Source organism: Pelmatolapia mariae, linkage group LG9 (genome assembly GCF_036321145.2).
Source record: "Pelmatolapia mariae isolate MD_Pm_ZW linkage group LG9, Pm_UMD_F_2, whole genome shotgun sequence".
Classification (NCBI taxonomy): Eukaryota; Metazoa; Chordata; class Actinopteri; order Cichliformes; family Cichlidae; genus Pelmatolapia; species Pelmatolapia mariae.
The window spans coordinates 6,522,995-6,549,191 of NC_086235.1; the positions used below are offsets into that span (position 1 = coordinate 6,522,995).

A 26,197-nucleotide genomic window follows, 5' to 3' on the forward strand; every position below is an offset into this window, starting at 1 on the left:
GAGGGAAAACCATTCCTTTCCTGTCGTAGGAAGGTGTAGCTAAGCGAGCTCCAGTACACGCTGTGGTGTGCAGGCTGTGATCAGCTGAGCTGCGCAGCTGCTTCTGCTCCCTTCCTTGATCATTGTGGATTTAGCCTGCAGACAGTATAAAGCTAGTTTAAAGACAGAAATCAGTGAGTGAATGAGCATCATCACATTAAGTTTCATTTGATGTCTGCTACTACTGAGCATGATCAGCACAGCTGCTCTGCACCAGCCCAACATAGTGCATTACCGTAAACTATATCACAGTACTGCAAAGTAACCAGCTTATCCTCAGCTTAACTCCCCAGTTTTTAATGCAACCTTTGAATACCACAAAGTTAATATACCTATATTTGCTTTGCAAGACGTTTCACAATATGAACGTTCATGTAAGCAATAGATCGAATGTAAGAAAAACAACAACTCTAAAAAAAAGTGGAACGAGGATATTACATGCAAACTTTACATTTCTAGTTAATCAAAGGTCACTGAGCAGTCCTTACCTTTGAATAAAATCTTCTTCCTCTTTCTCTCCTGTCCTTTCTTTCTTACATCATTCTCTATCTCTATTTTGACTTAAATATGAATACGACAGATAGAAATTGTAAACTCTTCAGTTAAAATACGTAAAAGGTCCTCAAGATCACCATGCTAGGTTAAGAAAAGTTATGCATGAGAGATATCACACTTTACATTAGTCACAATAGTCCAGGAGGAGATAGCATCCTGTTTTATGTGTTACTGTTGCCTCCAGTTTATGTTCAAATTAGTTTGATGTCCAGAAGGTGAACAGTGATATGAAATAACTCTCCTCAAATTTATCGTCAGAAAAATAAAGACTCAAGCAAAGCACACATGCCTAAAAGTTCTACTCAAGTAAACAATAAAGTAACTGACAAAATATTTATGAGAGGCAAAAGGAAAAGAAGAAACTGCTCGTGGTAGAGAATAAACGTCTTTCCAGTAACAAGATACATTCAGGCTGTCTTAAAGATAATGTTCTTCATTTAATGTGAATTTTAATGCAGTTAGAAAATGATAATTGCCTAGCAGGTGAGTGTCCATTTGGCAAAGTCAATTTCCTCAACTGGAGGAATGAATAAGTGATAATTATTGATCTCTACATGCAGCAGATAGACGAGTCGGTCAGTCTCATTTTCATCTGACTGACGCGTCTCTCACAACAATTCAGTTCAAAGTTTTCTTGTATCATCACTGCAAAGCACTCAAAATATATCTATCAGCTACACACGATGAACAGTGGAGGTAAGTGTGCCTAGAAGGTAACCAACTTAAATAACTGCATGAGTAGGAAAATGTAATTTGCATTATTTGATGGCTTATCAGTCCCTGCAGTTGCGGTGTTTGAGTTGCAAATGCGAACGAGGGACTCGAGTGAGGCTGGACACGAAAGAGAAATATTTCAGCAGCTGGTCCAGAAATCATGACACTGTCCGGTAAATAAACACACCACAGGCTCGCTATGAAGGAAGAATCCAATGTGGTTTAATTCACTGTGTGTGTTTGCATGAGCCTGTGCATAACACGCCCCGGTGTTTGCACAGCACAGCAAATAAACGCCTTCAGGTCAATGTGTGTGTTATTAATGAGCACACAGAGGGAGAGTTTGAATATGAGATAGCTTAGGGTTTATAGTGCAGCCATAACAGTGGCTTTGTGTGAGAGAGGAGGCTGCTGATGTGGAGCCATGTGGCAGGTCTGTCCACAGACTGCAGGGCTGGAACCAGGATTTTATAGACGCAGAGGCTGGGAGTCCTGCATGCAGCGGGAGGAGGAAGCAGTGTTTGAATATTACAGTGCAAATAGATACACGCCTATTGTTTCAAGGGTTTGTTGTTATGGAGATCAGATTTGGACCTAAGACCAACTTGCAGAGTCTTCTAATGAATAAGGATCTGCGGAATTTATCTTCAGGGGGAGCCCGGCATCTTTTCAGAAGGGACAAGACTACCTCCCTGTACTGCCGAACAAGCCGGTCCTCGCCTGCACACAGAAACGAGATCATGTAACAGCATTGTTTGCAGTCTGGAGCATAAACAGAAGAGGCAGGAAGCACAATAAAACACACCTGCCATCAATTATCCTGATCCAAGCACAGCACCAGAGCCACTGGCTCACAGAAACCCCACTCTCAAACCAGCGCAAATTAATCCAAAGAGATGCAGAGGTGAACTTGTACCAAACTCCTCTATTACTAAGAAATACTCAGGCATCAACTGGACAAACTGAAAATGTCTGACACAGGCTGGAAAACAGTTTAGAAACCAGAGGGAAGAAAAAATGGGCACACAAGGACCGGCAAAAGAAAGTTTAGACAACGGCTCCAGTCAGTAGTCGAGAAATCACCTCCTGGGTCTCGTCCTAATCGCTTTAGCTCACATCATGAAGTCAAGGACAGACTCCTCTTACACCAGGCTCCTCGATCATCTGAGCTCTAAATCTGCACTGGTGTTAATCTTACATTGTTATATTCTGGAGAGTAGCAAAAGGATGTTTTGGATAGATGTAATGTTGGTTAGAGTCAGGGTTAGGACCGTACCACACAGACCTCAGAGGGTTAATAATGTGACGGAGGGTTGAAGCTGCGTACAGTTTTTTTTCCTGTCACATGGTCATTGTTTTTCTAAGTTCAAGATGGGCAACTTTTCTTCTTCAGAGCAAAGAGCTGCAAAGGTTCAAGTGTGGTTTTGCAGAGGAAGCCACGAGTTCTTATCGACTACATCAAAGCAGAGACAGAAAATATCATGATCAGAAGCTGTGCAGTGTGCATTTGAGATACATGAATTTGAATGGTATTTTATACGTTATGAATTTGAATTATTGTCATGTGCATAAATAATAGAATTAAAGAATGTTACCAACTTGGCTCAAAAAGAGGAGGCTACACAGAGGAGACTTAGCTTGTTCAGTTAATGCAAAGTGGCTTGCAGCCCACTACCACTTGAGGTCCTTATGTTCTTTTCTGTGACTGAAGCAATGTCACACCTTTATGCCAAAACTTAATTATGATGATACCCCCCCCCCCCCAAGAAATATGAGGTCAATAGATGAAATCTATTTTAGTCAGACTGTGATATTTATTAAAACAGCTTACAAAGGGATACAAATGGAAAACAACTGTACAGTGGGTACAGTTGTTTTCCCTCTGTGAGTTCTTGCTGTGTTATTTCATGCAGTTCATAATACAGAGCACCACTGAAAAATATAAATTCACAACCAAATTGGTCAAACCAGAGATTGACTTTTTTAAATAGCTAATAATCTTTATTCACACAAAACAACACCTCACTGAGAAGCTGATTTCAAAGTTCATCCATTAAAAGTTCAGCAGCAGGTCAATACATGAAATGGGAAACAGATGGTTAATTAACATTTTATTGATCTGTGTGACTTATCAGGTGTGGGTCGATCCAGTCTGTCCTCTGCTAAAGGAGGTAATAAAGGAAGCACTGACCTGCCCATCTTTAGTAGTCAGAGAATTCAACCAGCTCCTTTTTTGACTGCAGATACTACATTTCATTAGCAAACTCCCTGAGCAGAACTGACTGACATACTCAGAGATGACTGACAGGGAAACAGAGGTGGAAAAGCAGGCAAAAACAAAACAGGAAATGAAGAGTAACAAAGGTCAAAATAAAAGTCAACTTCATGACAGAAACAAAACAGGAAGCATCCAAACTGTGAACAGATCCAGCATAGCCTTAGTCAGGAGGGCAAATCTCATATAGGGTACAATATTTCAGGTGCTTTAGCCTATACCTTCCATTGCTCCACACCTTTAAGCCATTTAGTAAGTCACCTCCACCCGAGCTCCTCTTTTATAAACAGTTTCTGGCTGAGCCTGCGCTCCCTTTGTTATTTTACTCCAGTTTTCTGATGTTAATCAGTTAATCACTTTCCATGATATCTACGCCCCTGTTTGCCCCCCCTAACACCTACGGGAGTTTTCAGGCATTTCCTTAAGTTTGCCAATTTTCTTACTTTTTGTTTGTTTGTGTTTCTGGAGGTTTTTCTCCTGTTGTTTTGGGGTCTCGTCTTGTGGCCTGTTATTGATCTTTTATGGTTTGTTGTTAAATAGTTTGTGGTATTATCTGTAAACAGAATCAATGAGGTTAAATATAAGATGAATGATAAATATGAGATTTGTCATCTGAATGTGTAGAAAGATTTGACGCGTGCAGATGCACGTAGGCACCTTGACATCACCAGGAAAGAGTTTACTGAGATCACAGAACAGGTGAAGAGTAGCTCCAGCCCACCATAGAGTGAAATCTAACTTTTACTTGAATCCAGCAGAGTTTCCGCTGCTGGACTTTAGAAAGAATACATGTCCACCTTTTATTTAGAGTATACACATTTTTATGCCTCTCCCATGTCGGATGGGAGCACTTCCAGGTGAACAGTGGCCCCTTACATGTTTTCTTCCCTTACGCAATATAAAGGGGGTCAGGGCTCTCTCCAGAATGAGGACCATCTGATGTGGTCTGGACATATTAACAAAACACATCAGATGTTTTGGTCAGATAATACCGCTGGCCAGAAAGCTGAAGGGAGCATGAGAGGGTTTTCAGGGACACCCTCAGGTCTGAGGGCGCGTCTCTCGGCTGGCTTGGTGTTCCCCTGGAGGAGCTGGAGGAGGTGGTCAGGGAAAAACCAGTTTCTGCTTAAACTTCTGCCCCCTGTTTATACATGTCTGTATAAACAGACATGTTTATGATTCTTTTAATTTGGTTCTACACTTAGTAAAACTGTAAACATCTGTCCAAATCTTTGCCCCCAACTACATATGAGTGCAACAAATGTGGCATTGCACCACAAAATGGTGATATCAGTTTCTTTTTTACCCAGAAACTCTCAACCCTCTAATTACGTGCAGTAATCTCTCACTTTCCCGTGGGAGTATTTGCACATTTGATTACCATCAGAGACCGAACTTCTCACATATCCTACAGATAAAGGGACGTAACCAAAAAAGGGAAGGAACGACACAGTTACCCAGAAATGAGTACTGTGTTTCTGTCCTATCCTCCTCCTCTTCTCCCACATAAACACAGATTATGTGGCCCAGCTGCAGAGTGCATGTGTGGCAATCAGCCTGAATAAGTCAGCATATTTCAGTTTGTGAGTAACTCTTCGTTGTTTCTATATTTCAGTCTTTAGATGAAGTTCGTCTGTTGTTTTTTTCTAAATTCATGGCAAGCAACTTTTGTTCTTGAGTGCAATGAGCTGCAGTGGTTTTCAGGCATGGTTTCACAGAGGAAGCCACTGTGTCTTATCAACTTCATCAAGGTAGAGACAGAAAAACTGCGTGATCCGGAAGTATCGCAGTGTGCTCTTCAAAGTAAAGTCAGAAATAAATTTGAACGCTGTTTCCTTGACGTCATTCCACAAAACTGAAAACACAAAAAAAGTGAACAACTCGATATATACTTATTTTAAACAGGCAAATCTCATATAGGATATGCTAAATAAGTTCCTTTAGCCTTTGCTATAATTTGTGCACACTTGCAAGCCACCTAAACCTGAAGTCCCTTTTAATACTCTCTCTGACTGAGTCTGTGCCACTCCTGTTGCCAAAAAATGTATTTCTCAATCATAAACACCAGACAGGCATTTTAAAACAGCACAAACTGAAATATAGAAGTGAATGGATGGATGGATGGATGGATAAATGTGACCCAAACATACTCATCAGTACGCAGACATATATCTCAGTATATTTAGGTAACCTTTGTAAATTCAGTTTAATAGAGTAATTTAAATTAAGTAAAGTTCTTGTAAACGCCTTCAGTGTGGCACTTTAAATTGTGTCTATTACTGTTTACACTGTTTTACTCCAGTGTCTTCAGAGATCTTAATACATGCTGACAAACTGAAGACTGGAAGTTGAGTGAAAGTCTGGTAACACTGTGTGTAGCGTCTTAAAATACTCAACAATTAGAGACAAAAGAAAAATGACATTATTCTTAATTACTAACTACTTTTAAAGGGAAAAGAAAGTAATCAAAATGACAACACACTGGTGTTTTGTCCTTCTTTGCTGCCAGTGGGTCATCTCAGGACTCCTCACATTTACTTTCTTACCATTTTACATTCAATACCGGCTGTAAAGTGTGCAGACTGACAAACAGTCAGACTCATGTGTGATGAGTCAAAACAAACCCCTCAGCTTGATCATGTTACTGTTTATTTTATTTTATTTTATGTTTATTTTATTTTTAATAAAACATAATCGATTATTCATTTAATTATAGAGTCCTTTAATTGTGCTTTGCTAATTATTTTTTTAATTTGTATTTATTTGAAATGTTATTAAAACAAGCTTTACTTGTATTCTGTGAGTCCGTATTTTATTTTAAATGTATTTATTTTTTAATAGAACTCCCACAGTAGTTGATTTTTACGCAGTTAAGGTGTGTGTACCAGTGTTTGTTTATCCTCATGTAATAAAAGCTGGTCGCCTTGCTTTATGTCACTAAACTGGAAATAAATGGAAGAAAGCTCACCGTCCTACCTGTGTGGATTTTATTTTGACAGGGACTGAACAGGAAGTCGCGTTGTAAGTCTTTGCCGCTGGTCCTAGCACTTTGGTGGTTTTTGGTCACCGGCTCGCGGCGCCACAGCAGATCTCCGGCTGCCGTCACTTCACATCACATCAGGAGGTAAGACGAACACTCAGCCTTCGTTTTGGCGTCCAGCTGTGCCGTTTGTGGCTCATCCAGATGTTTGTGTGTAAGATTAAATCTGTGACTGTCGGCAAAGTTTACTCCTGTTGTGGTCGCGCAGATGCGTAAACGCGTAAAGAGTGGAGCGGTGGCTTTGCGCGTAAAATTTGATGTGGTGAAGTGGAAGCGCGGGGTAGACGTGGGTGGATGCGCTGTTTTGTTTTGGGATTTTTTTTGGCATGTTTTGGCATCCGTCCTCCTCACCGCAGTGCCCGGGCACATCAGCAGCAGGCTGCCCTGGGAGGCAGCGAGCACATATGAGCCATGTGTTGCTCTCACTGTCGCTTGAATCGAGTGAGGAGAACCACAGAGCGTAACGTTGGCCCGGAGGAGGGCTCAGGCAACGTTTTCAGGGAAGCACGGGGAACGGGTCAGACCAGTACCGAGGAGCGAGTCAGCTGCTGCAGCTGCGGCGTGTCGGTGCGTCACTCCGCCGACCTGTCACTGCGGGCTTCTTCCTTCTTCATTTGTCGATCTACATGGCAGTGAAACACTTCCTCCATACCAGTCAGTGTGTAACACAACTCACCATCCTCACCCAGCACCTTGTAATAAGCAAAATTACCTTTGAGTCGCCTTCAGGGCCCATTTTCCTGGTTAAAGCGCGAAAGTTTACCCTCTCTGCTTCTTGTTTGCGTGTCTGTTTCCACATGTATCAGCTTATGTGGCACTGTAACACAACATTATACATACACACTCAGCTGGCACTTTATTATGTACCCTAAGGGACAGCTTCCACACTTTAAACACGCATGCTCAGAGAAATCAAACCGGTTATGTTGTGTAAATGTAAAAATTTCTTTCTCTTTTTGGGGTTGAGCCAGCCTCTGTCTTGTTAGATAACGCCTGCTTAAATGTGAGTATCTGCTTGTTGACATTTTGACCATTTCCAGTCCAAATGCTCCATTACTCCTCAAAATCTATCAAACGCTGAGGTGCCCGAGTGTTAAAAAATGTTCAGCTATAATAAAATAATGAGTGTGGCTTTGCTCCCTGGTGTTTAACATCCAGAGATACATGAAAACGAGGATTTATGAGCTTTAGCTAAGCGAGAAGGTAGATTTTAAAGATGATATGCTGTGTTCTGACTGAAGTATGTAACGCTGGATGGACACAGAGGCAGAAGGGCTCTGGATTTGGTAGTTGGCATATTATGATGTGTACGTGATGTAGCTACAGAGCTACATTTAGGCTGAGATAAACATGTTAGCACAGCTAAGGCAGAGGACGAGGGTTAAATTGATCTCAATAAAAGTCCATGTTGGGGTCCCTGAAAAATGGCCAAACTCCAGTCAAGAGAGTGTCTGAGGTCCATCTGCAACATGAGCTCAGTCATTAATATGTTGCTGCATGATTTGAATTATGAAAAAGTCCTGATCCTAAGCTTAATGTCCACACTGAAAGCATTCAAACATTTGATATTGTCATATAAACGATGAGTTTTTAGAAAATTAAAGACATGCTGCTGTTAAATAATCCCTTTAAAAGGCTGAAAACACAGAGAATAGCTAAACAGGTTTTGGAAGTTCATGTTTGCTCAGAAAAATGAGAGACACACGACGAAAGGCTCATCCAAAGCAGGAAACGGGGTCGATACGTCATCACTTTACAAACAGATTGCATGTCTGATATAGTTCGCACTTTTTCAGCAGTGTTGCTGTGTCCAGAGTGAGTGTGTCACAGCATTGTGAGTGTATAGTACCTAAACTAAGCAGAATATCAGGTGAAACTATTTGAGTTGAGATAAGTTTTTTTCTCTTTAACCTGCAAGTGGGTTAATATATGAGGCAAGCTGTAAGGTACTTTTATAGGAATTGGATTATTGGTGTTCCAAAAATATCTATATGTAAAGAAGTTTCACATTATACACTCAGATTGCTTTAAAGTTTCCACTTTTCACGACTGCATTGTGATAGTTTGCTGTGACCTGTGGATGATGGACCTGGATAGAAAGATTTACTGCTGCAGAATGTGACAGCTAAACTGATGCATAAATGACATTCAGTGTTAAACAAACAGAACCATCAAAAAGTCATAAATGACCCCACCTGGTTATTTAAGTGTATTTAAACAGTACCTGTAGTTTGTAATCAAAATAGTTAATTCACCTTTTAAGTTCTTTTAAATAATCACCTTCCTTTTTTAAAAGATTCCAGTGTTTAAGGTTTCACAGTTCAGAAAGTCTGCAGAGAGTTCCTTTTAACAGAGTTGCATCATCGCTCCTGCTGCAAGACTGTTGTGGGGCAACAAAATTTGCAGTTCAGGTCAGTGATGAAGTTTGTTGAGACACTGCTACGATGCGATGAGATGGACAGGAAGTGTAAGCAGGAAGTCTGAAGACAAGTGCGGGAAAAGTGACACGCGATTTCTTTTCTTGTTGTGTTGTTTCACACAGACCTGCTCTTCCAGTGTGTCGGAGGGTTTTATTTTTGTTGGTCTGACTTAAACGGAGCAGAGTTGACTCGTTTGCTTCCATGGAGACTGTCGAGGCTGATTAATAGGACTGGCCTGTACGCAGGTAGGATATGCTGTGTTTAATGGCGCTTCCAGCAAAACACAGGCCACAGCGTGGGGAGTGCTTGATTGACTTTGTGGGCGTGGGCGTGGGCGTGTGTGCTTTTCCAGCCAACACACACACACGCTGATAGAGAGCTCAAGGGGCACTGGGAGCGGTGGGTTTGGTCCAGCCTTCAATCAATATTATCAGTAGCTAAATTTAATGACTTTGCAGAACCGAAGACAGATATAGTAAAGTGCAGTAAGATACAGCTGCTGAAGTTCAAATACATCTGGCACATAAAACAACTGATAACACGGGGCACAATATACACACATGGGTCAGCTGATTAGCCAATAAACAATCTTTCTCATTTTTCAGTTTATTAAATGTTTTGTATTATTTTGTTAATACAACCCCCCAGGTGTATTTTAAGGGGATGCTTTGTATTACATTTTCTTTAGTTTATTTAAGGAAACCCACAACTTAACAATATTTTGATTTATTTCTAATTAAATTAAAAAATGTACATTTATTTTTAAAATTCTGTGTCTTGAATTATTTTTTAGATAAATTAAAATAATTTTAATTTAATTTTATGCTTTTCTTTAAATATCTTGCAAAATAGCGGACAAACTTTTGATTGTAATTTAAATATTTGAAAATTCCATCAGTGATATTAGAAAATGAGTTAGTTTGTGCTGCTGTAAAGTGTCGGCTCCTCTGTTTGCAAAAAGAAGTTGGATCCTAGAGAAGTCAATGATAAAATGACCCAACTTCTCACTTGATTTATGACATCAGGACACATGTTCCTTATGGGTTTATGGCCTCAGTTGCTATTTTAAAGTCTTATTAACACATCGTGATGCTTGTTTTGGTAGTTAAGGTCTCATTAGAGTTATGGAGGATGATAAAGCAGGATATGATTTACAGCTGGCTGCCCTGTGAGCCCTTTCTCAGCACGTTTGGTTTGAGAACAACCACATGACAAAGCTGAAAGTGCTCCAAGGCTTCAGTATAAGATATGGTAGTGAGTAAAGTGACAGTGGCTGCAGCCATCTGTTATATACAGTCTTTGGTCACAGCTCTACTACACTCCTTCGCACCAAACTGGGCAAAGCCTTTCTTTAAGGAGCTGACTGTGTGCTTGATGGCCGCACAGGGCAGACTGTCGATGCAGAGCTGGAAGCACTCTGTCGTCTCAGGTAACGTCATGTTGTCTCTTCACTGGAACAAAAGGCCCTGAACAAATAAAGAAGTGAATATGCTTCAAGTATTAAAATCCCCAGATTTACATCAGTACTGCTGCAGCTGTTTGAGGTAGAGCTAGTTTAAGCTTCTCTTTGTGTCTTTGTTACGGATATGATAATGAGGAAAGACGAAGGAAAATGGTCTCCTCCCTGTTCATTTAGATTGAAGCTGCCCAGATATGTTTTAAACATGTCTGCCAAGTGTTGAGACTTTCATCTAGAGGGACTTGGCGATCAGTCAGGATATCCCTAAAGGAGAGCTGCCCATCACGTCACAATTAGTCACGTCTCTTTTTGAATAAAGCACACTGAATTTGCTGAGACGGGAGCAAAACAAATTCTGATTTATTAATGTGACTTGACTGTGTTTCAGAGTTAAAGAGATGATCTTGTAGCTGAAAGGTCGCAAGCTTGAGCTTCACCTCAGGAGCACGTCAACTTGAATTAAGTCTCTGCTCCCATCAGTGCCATCGAGTCGAATTGAATAGCCAGGGGTCACACAAACTGCAGTTATTTGGTGTTTTCAGGAGAATTTAATCACCGTGAAGGAAAATGTGGCCTGTGTCTGTTTGCAGTCTAGACAGCCATCAGAAGAAGATTTAAAGTTAGAAATCTGGGACTCGCCTGAAGCTCCTGACATTAATCTGCTGCTGAGCTTTTCGGTAAAGCTGAAGGTGTTAAACAAACCAGCAGCAGTCTATGATTCTGGAAACGAGAGGAAAGAGGGATAGTGCCATTAAAACATTTAAAATACCTTCTTTATATTAATGTGTTTAAGCTGTATGATTTAAAAAAAAGCAGTATAAATTACACTAGCATATATTTAACATATTAATTTAAAGGGACTTTATTTCAGAATCCAATGAACCCTTTTTTAATCTTCTGGCCTGTAAGCAACGAACATGCAGAAAACCTTCTAACCTACCATTGAGTTAGGCTGGGAGAGGAGGTTAACACTGAAGGTCACTCGGAGGATCTCCTTTTAAAAAGGTTCACGCCTTAATGAGTACTTATATTTTAGATGCATATCATACAGAAAATAAAAGATTTGGGGGTATTGGCGGCAGTTCGTCTTGTAATCGGAAGGTTGCCGGTTCGAGTCCCGGCTTGGTTGTTGTGTCCTTGGGCAAGACAGAGGGCCCGGTGGCGCCAGTGTCCGGCAGCCTCGCCTCTGTCAGTGCGCCCCAGTGCAGCTGTGGCTACAATGTAGCTTGCCATCACCAGTGTGTGAATGGGTGGATGACTGGACGTGTAAAGTGCTTTGGGGTCCTTAGGGACTAAGTAAAGCGCTATACAAATACAGGCCATTTACCATATTTTATTCTTCCAGTTTTCTGGTCCCTGTTTACATTCTTGGACTCTACTAGAGTAGCTTTGCATGATTCACACTTCAAAATAAACCTTTCTAATCTAATACTGAGCCTTGATGCAGTTTATCATCTGTGTGAAGCAGGCTGTTTTAGCTCCTCGTAGTAGAAGGTTTGAGCAACAGACGGGTGGAGCTTTTCAGCCTGAGTTTACCGCATACAGGATAACCTCCCTCGCTGACATCATTCAGAGCTCAGACAAGGAAAAAGTTTTCAGAGGAGGCTGAAAAATGAGCTTTTGGCTCCCAGGGAGTATTTGTACATGCACTGACCTCGTTATTAGAAACTGTAGCTGTCAGCTGACTAAAAGAATAAGCTGGGAATCTGACTCCATCCCAGGCAGACCAACAGATTGTTGATTTTGTGTTCATGCTGTATCTGCAGGTGTAACAGTAAACCTCACTCTGACTATTAACCAATACAAAGACAAGACACACAAACTAACTGGTCCATGCTAAGCAGTTAGTTCTTCATATGCTGGACGGTGTGCCTGAACCAGCTCGCTGAAGAGTCCAATATGAGCCACGAGATTAAAAACAACATTTTTTTCACTGTATTCTGTTCTTCAGAAAGGACGAAGTAATGCTTAAACCATTAAATAACAAAGTGAGATATAACAAAGTTCCTGTTTTTCCATCTACAGATGCAGCATTAAATCTCCATTTATTTATTTTCATTTTTTTAAACAATGCAAGACATTTACTGTGGTGTAACAAATAACTTCTGCTTTTACTTGTTCTGTGCTTGTTCTCTAATTTCACTGATTTGAGTGTGAGGTGAAAGAAAGGTGCAGCAGGATTTCTTTGTAATGCGACAAAACTGTGAGATCTTTTAGGCTTTTAATTGAATTTATAAAATGTTGGGTTAGAGGATGAGCTTGGGCTACATGTGTTTTACTAACATGACTTTAACTCCTGTGAATCAAGCCAAACTCAGAAACTGCACACGTTTACTGAAACTGCACATGCATCAAGCGTTTCATTGCGCAAACAGGAAAAGTATGCACGTTTCAGCTGGTGCTTTTTGTTGGCCTGGTGATTTCTTTCAATTTTTGGACCTTTATCTTCGACATCACTCCTTCTATAGCTAACTAAAAATAACTGAAGAAGCTTGAAGACGTTGCACGCATCTGTAAACTATTATTCTATTGCTGATTTTATAGTCTCACTGCTCTTAACCGGCATTTTAATATGAGCATCTGTAACAGTGCAACAGAAAATAAGAAAATGCAGAATGAGACCTCTTTAAATGTTTGGTGGTGTCATAAAATGAATCACTGGCCTCTGTTTTACCGCTGAACTGCAAAAATTACTCAGGCTTGTAGTTTCTGAGCAGTTTTCTGTCAAATGGAAGATACATTTGCTGGATATCCTGATGAAATCCAGTTATTTCACTTCAGTTCTGACTGGAAATGGTTTTTTTTTTCTCCTTTTCATGACGGTGACTCAGTTTGCTGTGGGAGTGTCAGCTGGATGCCTAACATGTCTTAGTAAATCGAGTTGTACACAGAGTCCGTTGTGCCACAGGTTTGGCTGGTGAGCTCTCATGATCTGTGTCAGGAGATTTTGATCATGTGATAGTGGTGAAGGATGGCGACAAGAAATGTTAACGAGAAAGAAATGCTGAGTGTTCTGATGCTGAAAGAGACGGATACAAATCAGGCGTCTTTCCTACTCGTTCTTACTCCACCGATAAGACACACACACACACACACACACACACACTCAGTGACACATTTGTACTGCGAGAAAAAGGAAGTGTGTTGCAACCTTGAGCCCAGATGCAGTATTTACTCACCCATCCAAATAGTTGAATTCAGGTGTTCCCATTACTCTCATGGCCACAGGTGTATAAAAGCCAGCATGTAGACGTGCTGCTTCTACAAACATCTGGGACAGAATTCAAATGCTCTAAGGAGGTCAGGGATTCCTGCATGGTACCGTGATAAGATGCCACCTGTGCAACGAGTCCAGTCATTCTACAGTCAGCTGTTAGTGGTATTATAACAAAGTGGGAATAACAGCAACTCAGTCACAAAGTGGTGGGCTACGTGAAATCACAGAGTGGGGTCGAGGTCGCCAACTTTCTGCAGTCAACCACTACAGACCTCCAAGCTTCACGATTAGCTCAAGAGTTTCCACGACCGAGCAGCTGCACCCAAGTCTTACATCACCAATGGCAACGCAAAGCGTCAGATTCAGTGATGTAAAACGTGCTGCTACAGGACTCTGGAGCAGTGGAGACGCCTTCTCTGATGTGATGAATCACACTTTTCTGTCTGGCAATCTGATGGATGAGTCTGGGTTTGGCGGTTGCCAGGAGACCAGTACATGTCTGACTGCACTGTGCCAAATGGAAAGTTTGGTTGAGGGGGGAGTTTAGCGTGAGGGGTTTGTTCTCACATGTTGGGCTCAGCCCCTTAGATTCAGCCAAACGAACTCTTAATGCTTCAGCATATCAAGACAATTTGGACAATTTCATGCTCCCAACTTTGTAGGAGCCGTTTGGAGCAGAGACTGTGAGCCAGACCTTCTCGTCCAGCATCACTGTCTGACATCACAAGTTTGCTTCTGGAAGAATGGTAGAAAATTCTCATACGCACTGCTAAACCTTGTGGAAATCCTTCCCAGAAGGGCTGAAGCTGTTATAACGGCAATGGCAAAGGGTCAGCTGACATCATATTAAACCCTGAAGATAAAGAAAGAGATATCACTTTCTATATATCAAGTCCTCGGTTGTTCATGTTCAAAAGTCAGACTTCAGTAGAGCGAGCTGAATCTGATGCTGCGTGCTGTGAAGCATGCCCTGCTTTAACATGCTTTTTGCCTCTAATGGGACCACATTTTGCAAAATAAACAACACGCTGATTAATAAGACTCAAATCTAGTGACAGCGATCATAAACTCACCAGGAAATGGTTTAGTGAGGTCGTAAACTAGCCCAGAGCAAACGCTAAACCAGACAGTCTGCTGTTTGTTTGTTTGTGTGTTTGTTTTCTGGCTCTAAGCATTTAGCATTTATCAAACAGTGATAGTTATTGAAGTAATAATGGTGATCAGATGGTGCACACCTACCAGTGTGTTCTGTTAAATCAGCTCAAACAGGCACACGTTCACACGTTTTTTAGCGTTTAGCAGGAAAAGAAGACGACCCGTGATAAATAAAAGGGAGTGACGTGTTAATAAAACTCAAGTCGACTGATGGACTCTGGCTCTGTGCTGCTGTTTAACTCTATCAGAAGATTAACAGGTTATCCTGCTTTATATGTGAGTGTTGTCTTCCTTGTCCAATTTGATTGGCTTTAGTTTACAAAAGAACGGCAGGACTGCCACGTTTCTAAAGTCGATGGCTGTGAAGAAAGCAGGGTTAACATGTCACTGTCTTTTGCTGCTTAAGAGGGGGAATTGAGTCAGCAGACAGTCATAAGCTGCGCAGATTTCTGTGGAAAATGATGGAAACTACAGATGGACAGAAAAAAGGGACTCGTGATCTCTCCACCTAGAGAGACAGATTGGACGTCTACATTCAGATAACCTGTAACCTGCATAGTTTGTGGTTTTAAATCTGACCTCCTTTGAGACAAACGTCCACAATATCGGTTCCTCCTGTTTTGTCAAGCCCGGTTAAAACAGATAGTCTGTTATTCTGATAAAAGCTGCAACATTTAAGGGTCATTCAGATAATCAGAGAATTCAGATCCATTATTTCATACTGGCTGCAGGCTAATAAGACATGTTTTTTTTCCCAGCGATGTTTTCTAGCTCCTCTCAGGGATCCCGAGTTCATCCAGATCACAAAAGAAGAGCATAGAAACTCATGCATGGGTGGCAGATAAAAAGGAGTGAAGTGCTCAGTGGGGGACTTGATGAGAGTTCATCCAACAGTCTGAACCTATAGCAGAATAACTAAGGGATAAAGTCACCTGACCCAGCCCTAACTTGAAAAGGAAAACCTAATCTTTAAAGTAGAGAAGGTGTCCGTCTCCTGATTGATGAAGAATTTAAATTCAGTTCTGGGTCTAACGGGGAGGCAGTGAAGAGAAGCTTATATGGAAGAAATTCGATCTCTCTTTGTAGTTCCTGTTAATACTCTTGTTGTTGCTTTGTAAAACAACTGATGAGTTTTCATGCCGTTTTTAGAACATGCTGATAATAACCAGAGCAGTGCAGACATGTGTGTAATGATGTGTGTCAGTGGTTCAATGTGCGGCCCCGTGTTTATGCCATCTTTGCCTCTTTGTCCTTCCAGAAGGAAATGTTGCCCAGGTGTGTGTGCAGACCTGATCGGTGTGACAGGCGATGCAGCTGTCAGAGCTGACCACTAGGTGTCACTGTCGTGTTGTCTTCATTGTCAGCACATTTAGTGAACAGTTATGTTTCTCCTGTACTTTAGAGGCTTTCCTTTGAGTCCCCTTTCAGTAAAGTGTAATTATCACCATGTCCTGGGTCTGTGTATATTAACAGTGTGATTTTATTACCTTGTGTGTTTTGTGTCTGAGTCATGGAGGAGCTGAGCTTCCTGCAGCAGCTCTACCCAGTAATTACAGGATGGCATGTGCATTGTGGAAGGAAATCACTTTAGCAGGTCATTGTTTTAGACCGCTGAGAGGCTCTGATTCCTAAAACGGAACTTTCCACATGCATGCTGGGAAGTCAGTAAAAGAATCGCTGCCTTATTTCAACATTTTGTTCTTTAAAACCATTAAAAGCAATAAAAAACAAAGAGAGAAATACAGAAACCAAAGGCAGCTGCAGCACATGAAATAGCATTATTGTCTTATTGTTAATTTAAAAGGAATGACAAACCAAACCCTGCATGGTACACAGCCGTGAATTATTAAAGCCCTGTTGGAATTATCATTATTATTACATGCCCATGCATATGTGATGAGTATTCCGGATTTTGGATATAAAAGAGATGTTATTGTCTTGAAATTAAAATAATATGATGCCTTTTTTAAAAAAAAATGTAGGGTCATTGTAGCCTGTTGGTAGTCTTGATGGCCTTTTGTGCTTCCTAATATCTGTCAAAGTTAACCCCGGCCTGTTCGTACAGTTGCTGGTGGGAATTATGAGAGTGTGACACATTAATGGCTCTCAGTGACAGTGAACATGTTAATAAGGGGGAAAATGTGCAACTTCCTTGTGTGTAGCTAACCACCAGTGCAGACCGTCCACCACCCAAAAAACAAACAATAACTGCCTTATTGTCTGGAAACCCCACGTGCTGAAAATGGGTTTTTCACATTTCTTTCATCTTGCAATAACAAATTGAACTGTCAAATTAGAAGCGGCTGTTTTTGCTCAGATATGAATTCAGGTATGCTTTGGCCTCTCTACAAGTTAAGGCTGTGTTTCATCAAAGTGTTTCAGGGAGGAGCTGGGTGTCTTTAATGGCCTGTAAGATCAGCCAGGAACATCATCACCGTGTCAGCTAAGAGGAATAGTGGAGCCGGTTGCCGCCTAATGATCGTCTTGCACAAGGACGAGCTGTCAGAGCATTGAGCTGCATCAGAAAATAGCAGCATGCGGTGCAGGGGCTGCTCTACACACAGACCTGTTATCATGCCAGGTGTTTTCCTTTGATGTAACTTGTTAATGACCTTTTTAAGGCAGATTGTGTTCAGTCCGTTTCTTATTTTAGGACCTTGTAGTTGGTTCATAAACATTCAAACATTCTTCTGTGTTTTCAGAGGCCTGGGTTTCACAAGATCATTTCACAGGATCCTGTGACTTTTCTCACTTTTTTCTTCTTTACGCTCTGCAAATTCAGCAGCTGACATGACACCTCTGCAAGAAAGTGTTTCAGCTCAACGGCCGCCCTACATGCTTATTAAAAAGACAAGATTAAAATAGCTGCACGCTTTCCAGCGTTCAACATCATCCTACTAAAACTGCAGCTAATTTTCTTTTTTTTTTAAATTAATTTCAAAGCTACTTTCATAAGAATGTTTTTATCTGTCACCAAAATTACAATTCATGGAAAAAAGAGATGGTTTAATGTTTGAAGTCATGGTTTACTGATTTAGGGCTTAAAGTCAACATTTTCTGTTTAAAATACTTTGCTAAATCTACATTACCTAAAATACCATAAGAGTGTGAAGAAACAGCGGCTGTGATGTTATGTGTTGCTGAGATATCGACTAAAGTTGAACTGGGACAGGACTGTAATCTCATGTAATACCATTTTAATCCACAAGATGGTACAGCGAGTCAGTGTAGCGTCCATCTTGCCCTGAGTTCAACCTGAGACATTCAATAATGGATATGGACCACGTTTGTTATTCATGTTAGCTGTGTTTTTATAGCGTTGTAACTTAAAAACTCCCCCAAAACAAACAGAATAATTAGAGACTGCAATAATCAATCTTGTGTGCAGCTGGTGGCGTCCTTCATAATCATTCTGCGACGGAAAATGCTTATCGGGCTGCACGGGAATCATTTTGTTGCGGTAACACTTAGGGCAGGGCGATATGGCCAAAAATATTTATCACGATATACATTTGAAAATTTGCGATAAAGATATAATTGACACTAGACAAAATACTTTACAACTCCACAACTTTATTAGTGCAAAAAAACCCATCAATGTATTTTCACTTAAACAAGCAGCTGTTTTTTATGTGCATTAAAGTTATATAAAAATGTAACAGTGCAAATGCAAATTCCTTGCTGACAGTTTAACCAAAAGGCATTTCCAGTGGAAATTGGCCGACATATCCTCAGCATAACCATGTATAATATCCACAAAACTTAAAAAGAGGTTATACACACACAATACGGTAATATTATGTTGAAGCACAGTACAGATTACTCTGCGAGGCTCCCGACTACGGCAGCCTTAATGCTCCGACAATCCATCAAGCGTTGCGGGTTCCTAGCTTAGCAAAGTCGTACTAAAACATTTTTTGACAGATTTTCGAGCACCTTGTGCCACATAAAATTGGTTTGGTAATAACGACGGCCGCTTGCATGCTCTACCAAATAATGTGCTTTGGTGTGTATCTGAGGGACGAAAGCCAAACCAGTTCCACACCACTGAAGTTGCAGCATTTTTACAAACCAATTCTGGTTCATCCGTTTCATTCAACGATCTGCTTTCGCCCTTCTCATTCTCCGTCACCGAAATGCTTTTTCGCCATGTGCGTGTGAAAACAAAGGCACTGCGCATGCGCGTTTTACCCATATTCTTTCGCGATATTTCATTTTCTTATCATTGCCTAACATTATACTGATATTACCGTGAACGGTATGATATGGCCCAGCCCTAGTACCACTACTTTTAGATTATCTCTGTATCACTGTACAAACTCAGAATATTGTGTCATTGATTCATTAGTTTGCTGTCAGCTATGTTTTATGTGCCCTTGATTCTCTAATTCTCTTAAGATAATCTTGGACAAGAATCTATGAATGTCTTTTGGGTTATAAACTCTTAATCATTAACTTTAATCTGGATAAAACATTGTTTCTCATTCGGGCTTTAAGTAAATATTGATCAGCTCATAAAAAAATTCAGGACTAAAATATATTAACTAGTGATGTGAGATTATAAAATACAGCGGGCAGGAAATGAATAACAAGCACCGTAATTTTAAGGACTAGTTTGTACCTTCAGGGGTGGAAGTGACAGGCACCAGACTCCATAGAGAAATGCTGCAATTTAGGCTCAGGCTTCATACATCTTTCTGCCCAGCTGTGCGTGCGTGCGTGCGTGCGTGCGTGCGTGCGTGCGTGCTGCAGTGGCTCACATGTGGGTGGGAGTCTGAATGTTTTGGTCCTTTTCTGGAATGTCAAAAATGAGTCACTGCTTGTTCCGGGTGATAGCTGCTCCGGCTTTCAACTTTAGTCTCAGTTAGTTCAAGAATTTTTATTATTTTTTAGCCTGAAACAATTTTTCATTCACTCAGAGAAAAATGTGACCGTGTAGGTGTCTGTGCTATCTTCTGAAGATGTAAAAAAACCCAGATTTTTATACAAACCCACACACATATTTCATTCACAATGGAAAAATACAGTGAAGCTGGTGTCATCCAAAAAATACTAGCATGTCCTACTAATGCACACTCATTGACTGGCAGAGGTTTTGGAAAAGGACACACACACTACCCTAAGATGTATTTACAGCAGAAATATCCACGTGTATTGTGTAGCCATTGCCTTTAACATGACAGTTAATGCTTTGTAAAGCAACAGAAATACAGCTTCAATCTAAACTGGTTCTCTCATTTCTCTGAAAGCTCAGTGTTCTGGTAAAAACTGGGTTTTTCAGGTCAAAAGGGTGGAGCTGGATATTATATTATAACCTGTGTTAACCAGGTGTGTCTCAACACAATAATGGGTTGTGCAGTGCAGATTTAGGTGTGGTGATTTTAGGCGTTCAGACTTTAAAGAACTACAGCATATGACAAAGAAAACCTTCATAAGCACCCTTCCTGGCCCTGCTACAAACACAGCGTTAGTGTTACTGACCCACTGGTTCCTTATCATTCTCACTCTGGCTTAGTGAGAAGAGTACAGAGAGTTGGCTCTCATCAAACGCTGTGTTATTGAAATATGATTGAATTTAGTTTTTCTTTTAAAAAAGGCTTGGAAAGCTAACAATTATTTAATTGTCAACATTTTAAAACAAAACTTTCTGATAAAAACTGATGGACTTTTTCAGCTGTAGCCTGAATTGAAAAGGCAAAACGTGAAAATTATGTAATTTGGTTCTCATGTTAACCGTTTGGCCCTTTAATGCAGACTGGAGTAAGAGCAGCCCTCTCATTGGCTCCCAAGTGTCCCTCTGGCCAATACCATCTGCTCCCTCCCCCCTTTGTCCCACCCTCCTGAATCTCTCCCTTGCCCGTCTGCCTCGTTGTGGCACTCTGCTCTCAACCTGCAGACTGGCTGTCAGGATTGTGTGGAGGTGTGTGTGTGTGTGTGTGTGTGTGTGCTGCACACCGCAGAGAGCGTGTGCATGAACGTGTGAACAGATTTAGAAGAGAAGTGGCAGCTTCTTTTTTGTTCTTCTGAGAGGAAGTGTGTTTTCTCGCTGGGAAGAAAAGACATGATGATGATGATGATGGTTATAAAGACGTTAAAGATGATGATGGGTGTCCCTCGACCTCCGCGGGCTCAGGTCAGTGGATGCTGATACTCTGTAGAGCTGTTTTGTGGCATTTATGTGTGTGTGCTCCTCAGGATCCTCCTATTGTCACAAACAGCCTGTTTTTGGTTCCCAGTTTCCTCTCCATTTTTTGTTTGTTGCATGTTTTGTATGAGTTTTACACCCGGATGCAGCAGTGTTGTACTTCACTTCTAGTGCACCAGATTTGGTTGAGTAGCAGCTGAGGTTAAATGGCATCAGTGTATGTGTGCATCTGCGCTGGCAAGCCTGGCAGCCAGCGCTGTAAGAGGCTGGAAAACAGTCAATCCAAGAGTTTTTCATAGAGATCCACTCACATGTTGGCCGAATGTCAATAACTGGCTCATAAAGCTTTGTTAACTACTATCAGAGGCTAAAGTCTTCTCATCATCAAATAATAGAACGTCGTTTCCTAATCGGAAAGTCAACGATTCAGTGCTCGGCTTCTTTAGTCTGCATGGTGAATTATCCTTGTGTGAATGTTACAGAAGGATAAGGTGCAGTATGAATGTGTGTGTGATTGGGTGAAAGTGCTTTGAGAGCTTAATTAGAGAAGAAAAGTCCTATTCAAGTCCCAGTCCATAAACAGATGCCAGTGGATGTTTCCACAGCTGAAGAGTCTTAAACTGAGTCAGTTTATTGTTATAATTAAGTTTTCTTTATTGGTGTAGCACAAAAGTGGGAATGAATGAAATAAAAGTGCATATTAATAATAGTCAGATGGTTAATGTCAGCAAATAACAGACTTTTTGCACAGGCTAAATGTTCATTGGCCTTTATTTACTAATATTAGTGTAAATGCTCTTATCCTGCACTTAAAGTTTGTATGCAAAATTACCACTGGGTTTACGAACCAGCAGGCTTCTGCAGCTCCATTTCTCTATTTAAGGAGACGTTTACCTCCAGGTGAAGCAGTGAAAGTAGTGATGAGCTTGCACAAGCAGGAGAAAGTCAGACTGAAGAAGCTGAAACAATTGTGTCCAAAGAGGAGGTGCAGCTTCTGAAATGTTTCCACCGGTGTGATGATATATTTGGGTTTATCTTTAGTCTGTGCAGCTGTGCTTTTTGGGCTGACAGAGACATTAATCTAAATAGCAAGAAAAAATGTGGAGGGACTGGACTTGTGATAGAAAAGTGAGAAAAGCTGTGAAGTTTGTGTTGGTGTTTGAATCCAGTTTGATCAGCAAGCTGTTTGGAATCACTGACACAGTGTGGCTGTGGATAATGGCTGTGGATAATTAATGTATCCAGACCACCCACCTCATCACTTACTGAACAGGCAGTTGACTCCTTGTCTTCTCCAACACATAATCTAAAAATCATCTCATCCCCAATTACCTGCATTCATTTTACATTTAAGGTCCTTATTTTATACTATTTAGTTATTGAATCTTTTTCTCATTATTATTTAAGTGTTTTTCTTCTCTTCTGACTTTAAGATAAGGTGAGCAATCACTCGTTTCATTAAAGTGAGTTTATGAAAGCAGGATTAAAGCGCATTTAAACTCCCCAGAGACTATTGTTTATCATGACTTGGCACAACAGAAACATGCCGTGTTTGTTTAGATTTGGTCCGATAGCTTATTTTCATCCTAATGCAAACCGTGATGAAGGTTGGGACTGAACTCAGTCCCTGCCTTTGTACAGACATCATGCATCTCACTGTCTGAAGCTGTCAGTGTACAAACTGCGGTAAAAATGACTTCAGTGGAGGTTATAAGTTCACTGTATTCATCAAAAAAAGAAACAACCTAAATATCTGTCCATGCGACTAACAATTCATTCAACTTAAAGTAACTTTATTTGAATTGTTATGAAATTCCTTTAAGTTCAGGCTAGTTTCTGATTGCAGTTAACAAATATTTAAGGCAATCCTGACATTGGGCGTTTATCAATATGCGTACTTGTGTGTACTTGCGTTCTCGTGTACTCGTGATACGTCATCAGTCGGAGACCAAGTACTGTTCCAATTCGAAGTACGCATCAAGCCGAGAACGCGAAAAAGTCCCGGATGTGTTCTCACTCCGCCCGTTTTATCGAGCATGCATCGGTGTGGACTTGGTACAGCTAAATATCCCAGAATGCATTTCGTCCAGAACAGCGGACTCCCGGCACATCGTTTTCAACCCCCCCCCCCCGCCCGCGGTCTTTTCGCTACTCAGGTTAAAGAAACTCCAGCAGCTGTCTATTGTATTAAGTGTCCACTAAAATAAAAATAAAAGCGTTCTAACATCTCACCTGCTTGTTTTTATTAAGGTATGTACACGTATGTACATGTACACTATTTTTATTAATAGAGGTTTCACTACTGAGGTTAACAATGATATATAAGTCACTTAGATCACTTCTAAATGTTAATGTTTGGTTTATTTCAGTGTTTTATTTGTTCCTGAGTAAACCGGTTTGGCTGTGATTAAAGTTAAGCTTCATAACATGTTACTCACAGTTAAATTAAGAGGGGACGGCAGTAAAAACTCCGGACCTGTGACATCATCATGTACGCTGGTGTTCTAATTGTACAAATCACGAGTCCGTGCTCGCGTTCTCGGCGAGTCCGTACTCCCGTGCGTTCTCGGCCAGTACGTACTTGCCGAGAACGCGAGTACGTACTCGCGTACTTGAGAATTGAGAAACGGCCATTATATTTTTCTTTAGCATAAGAGCTCTGATACATTCTAATATAATTTTAAATAACAAAGAACACTCTTATATTATCTGAGTAAAGTGTGTTTGTGTGTGTTTGTGTGAGAGAGGGCTCAGCATCCTGCCACCTGGCTGGCGAGTGATGCTGTGAGGGGGTAATGGGCCACACTGTACCCAATTAATGTGAGTGCTCAGTGGGCCAGACATAATGTATACACACATCCACACACACACACTGTCTGCATTAATCATTTTAAAATACTCTTTTGTTATTTCCAAGGTCAACAGTGGGCCTTCAAGCCCAGTTTCCTCCCCTGATTCTGAGATTTATTACAATGCAGCTCCGGGCATGTCCTCACAAAACAGCCTTAAATGGAGAGGATTTATTCTGCAAGCTCCATTAATCTATAGTCTTATATTAACAAAGAGCTCACTTTTAGTTCTAAACTACAGAGAGAAAACCTATAAATCTGCAGGTGGAGGCAGGTACAGACAAGCTGGGGAAGAAAACAGCCAGTCTTATTGGTAATGTTGTTTTTAGGCGGTGGAGGAGACCCAAATTGGAGCAAAAACTGAGGAATTATAATAGTCAGATGGACATAACTAGTACTACATGTTAAAGATAAGATTGCTCTCGAACTGCTGAATATGTTTACATGAAATAAAATACTCAGATCTTTTTAAAGTATTAATACAAAGAAAATGTAATGTGTCACTTCTTCAATAAACTGTATTTAAAACATTAAAATAACTTTATGAAAAACAAAGAGGTTAAGATGGGTCTTCTTAGATATATTAATATCATAGGAATCATTATTAAAAAGTAATCTGATACTTGTCTTTAATTTAGAAATGATCTATTATCTAAAAAATTATAAACATAATGTAAAAGCCACTGACATCATGACAAGTCCTTACAATAAATGGTAAATGGTAAATAATGGAGGGTTTTGCCCCAATTCCAGCACCCTGAGACAGGAATATGAAATGTTAGATTTTTTTTATTTGGTTTGAAGTTGGGACTGTTCAAATTTACCGCCACTTTCAGATAAATGTCAGTGTAACATTTTTTTAAATTGCAGTGTGACTGCAAACCTGTACGTTTAATTAACTTCTGCTAACACTGATGTTAGCAACATCGGCATGTTAGCAGAAATAAACCAAACGGCTTGTAGACAATTTGTCACAAATACCTGCATTAATGCAGGTATTTAAAGCATGAATGAGTCATATTGTGATATTGTATGTGTGTTATGACATTTATTTTCCACTTAAGAGAAACTGTGATAAGCCTTTGAACTACATAATATTACTGGGATTAAGTAACACATGCTGTGCTATAGGTAGTAGTACAACAATAGGTGGTACATCAGTCTATTACACAAAAATGAATCAGCACAATCTGGGTTTCACTGTCTGTTTAAGTTGTATATTTCAACAGATTTACATGCCATCACTTTTTCCTTGTGTGCTGAGTATTATTTTCAGATGAAGATTGTTAAATGGGTCCATAGTCAAAGTTGAACCAAACCTTTTTTTTTATTTTGATATGGAAAAATTAAGGTTTAAACATTATAAAATAAAACGTTTTAATATTCTTGAAACCAGCGCAGCAAATTAATTAGATGTTGTTTTTTTACTGGATATTTCAAACCCAGAACATGTCAGATTCAGTTCATATAGAAACTGAAAAGATCAATGAAGTGGCACACAGTACAAGTTTCAGCTCCTCTTTAATTTTTAGAAGTGAAGATTTCTTATTGCGTTATTCCTGCACAGACATGAGACAGGATGAAAAATTTAGCCGAACTGAAGCCATTCCTGATTTTATTAAGTGTAAAAACTCTGGGCTAACCTTTTCTTTTATGCCATCACACCTCAGATTATTGATTTAATCTGACTGTAGGCCACTTTTACTCACTTTGGTTAACCTCTCATTTATTTCTTCCCCTCTTGTTCCATCCCTGCACCACCGGTTCCACCAGCATCTATTGTTATTGAGACACACCTCAGATACACAGTTTCAATCCGACTCTGATGGAGGGAAAAAAACCCAGAAACACTCACGATCTTTGTTCCGTGGCTAGTTTGCATAATACATGCAGTGTACTGTGCTTGTGTATCTTTCTGTGAGGACTGTATAACTTTCTTTGTTTGTGGTGTTATGGTTCAGTAAAGGCCACAGTATTTGCGTGAAATTTGCTTTTAGTTTGCAACTGAACATATAATCAAGAGTGTATACTTTTTAACTCAGTAGTGTACTAAGGGGAAAGTCTAATATAGTAAATGTCTGACACAGACAGATGCAGGATGTACTAGTAGAATCATGATGCTCTACCTCCTTAAGCTTTTTAAATTATTGGGGTGAAAGGTTAGTATCTAATAGCTAAATACAAGCGATGACAAGGAAACATTGTATTAGGACGTTTTGTTTACGTTGGTTTTAAACCAGTTTATCAAAGAGCTCAGAGGCCTACTGATTGGTTGTCAACCCTCGGGCAACCTCTGTTGTCTGTAGGTATTCCCTAAGCAGTTGACAAG

General features: G+C 40.3%; 1 protein-coding gene across 3 annotated transcripts in view; it reads left to right on the forward strand.

Moving 5' to 3' along the window:
* Window positions 1-6,650: 6,650 nt before the first annotated feature.
* The window catches only part of pld1b (phospholipase D1b), a 59,176-nt gene continuing 39,629 nt past the window's right edge, over window positions 6,651-26,197 (forward strand). For 2 of the 3 annotated variants that reach the window (XM_063484405.1, XM_063484408.1), the window contains exon 1: window positions 20,765-21,007. The gene's annotated coding sequence lies outside the window, so the exon portion shown is untranslated. Of the gene's footprint in view, window positions 6,708-20,764; window positions 21,008-26,197 lie in introns of those variants that run through there. The other variant, XM_063484406.1, reaches the window with a different exon arrangement.